This window comes from Silene latifolia, chromosome Y (assembly GCF_048544455.1).
Source record: "Silene latifolia isolate original U9 population chromosome Y, ASM4854445v1, whole genome shotgun sequence".
NCBI classification, from domain to species: domain Eukaryota; kingdom Viridiplantae; phylum Streptophyta; class Magnoliopsida; order Caryophyllales; family Caryophyllaceae; genus Silene; species Silene latifolia.
In genome coordinates this window covers 110,265,401-110,267,477 of record NC_133538.1, presented here as the reverse complement: position 1 = coordinate 110,267,477, position 2,077 = coordinate 110,265,401, and the positions used below count along the sequence as shown (strand labels likewise).

The following is a 2,077-nucleotide window of genomic DNA, read 5'->3' as shown; positions in this document are numbered from 1 at the left end:
GAGCACTTAGTTGAGCACCCAATTATGTGATGGAATCTACCTCATGCTTTCCTCCTCTAGTGGCCTTTCGAGGCCTACTATATTGGAAATTATGAACCGCTATCTCTTCTATCTTGGCCCATGTTTGGTTGTCATCAACTTCGGTAAACCTCCTATTGGATCCCATATTAAGCACATTACGTGAGTCGTCATATAAGTCGTTCCAAAATTGTTACACAAGGAACCACTCACTAAGTCCATGGTGTGGACAAGATCGACAAGTGTCCTTAAATCTCTCGCATGCTTCATATAATGACTCCTCATACCATTTCTTGAACCCGGTGATTTGGGCTCTCAACATATTTGTCTTCTCCGGAGGATATAATTTCTTGTAGAAGGCAAGTGATAACTTCTTCCATGAATCAATACCAAGGGTAGCCTTGTCTAGCTCTTAAACCATTGCTTTGTGGTAATAATCAAGGAAAAAGGAAACAATTCCCATCGGATTTGGTGTTGAGTAACTCCGGTTTGAGAAATTGCATCACAATAATCACAAAAAGTCTCCATATGTAAATGTGGATCTTCACTAGGCTTCCCTCCAAATTGACTTCTTTCAACTAATTGTATGAATGCGGATTTGGCAATGAAATCACCGGTTAAGTGTGGTGGTGTAGGAGTACTGTTTGGTAGGTTCTTCTCGGTTGGTACAGAATGTGATGAAAATTTAGGCATTGTAGGTTGATTGTGTGGTTGGTTTGGAATTGGTTTATCATCTCCTTCTCTTGAAAAAGGATTGACAAACTCAATGTTATTTGGTTGAATGTCCACAATTTCTCCAATACCTATGACTCTTGAAGTACCTCTAGCAACTCTTCTATTGTTGGTTAAGGTCCTTTCAACCTCGAAATCAATAGGTAATAAATTACCTTGTGTTCTCCTAGTCATGCAAAATATCAAACAACTAGAAAACAATTAGAACAACCTTGAGGAGATTGACTTCCCCAAGGTAAACAAAGACACAACTAAAAACAATTAATGAAAATTAAATCAATTGAACACCGTCCCCGGCAACGGCCCCATTTTTGGCGTGGTATTTATCTCGTCGTCAAAGCTACCAACCAAAACAATATTTCTAACTCTGCAAACTACTTTTTAGGGGAGTGGTAAGTAAAGGTCGGATCTAAAGGGACGGGTATTGATTTAGGATTACGATTGCAAGTAGTTTATGTCATAGGGTGTCACAAACTTGGGTTGAGATGAGATGTAATCTAAACTAATCAACAAAATGAATGTAAAGTCAAGAAAATAAAGTAAAGCAATAAAAGGGGTTTTTAAACAATTTACTAAAGGTACTAGGGTGTCATGGGTTCATAAGGGAATCATGGAAATAGGTCATACAAACATGATCTCAGATAGATGCAAGCAACTTATTGTTGTGATGATATCGAGTTAGTGTATATCTTACAATTCCTAGGAAGATTTAGGTCCCAGAGTCGAGTCCATCAAGACTTTACAACACCAACAAGTCGGCTTAGTATCTTCCTATTCAACTCTATGCGTGGTCTAACAAGGCTCGAATTGGTTTATGTCTTACAAGCCTCATTGAAAAGATAAGAGATGGGTAAAAAATGCAAGGTTTCATAGTCTAGCACTTCATCAAACATAACATGTGCATAGGTTGAAATCACAACAAGCAAGCAAGTGATTATGAAAGCATATTAGATTAAGCATAGATCAATTCCCATGATTATTTCCCCTAATTCCCCATTAACCCTTGCTAAAGGACTACTCACTCATGATCAAGTTTAACATGCTAATAAGGTTGTCAATCATACTAACAAAGCAAAACATGATGAAAAAATAATGTGATTAACAATAAGTAAGCAAAGGTAAAAAGAGATTATACCTACTTGAGATGATCCAAATAATAAAGCAAAGAATAATAGAAGTAAACTTGATGACTGGTGGAAGGTTGTCAATCCTCAAATAAACCCCAAATAATCTTCTAAGTACCCAACTAAAACTAAGAACATTTAAGAGATTAAGGAAAGATTAAGATGTGATTAATATTGAAATGTCTATTACAATTTTGATTAAA

General features: G+C 36.5%; 1 non-coding gene across 1 annotated transcript; it reads left to right on the top strand.

Annotated features, from left to right (window-relative positions):
* Positions 1 to 233: 233 nt before the first annotated feature.
* LOC141636498 (small nucleolar RNA R71) lies at positions 234 to 340 on the top strand. The gene has a single exon (XR_012541104.1). It is a non-coding gene; the product is annotated as a small nucleolar RNA R71 (small nucleolar RNA).
* Positions 341 to 2,077: the final 1,737 nt, after the last annotated feature.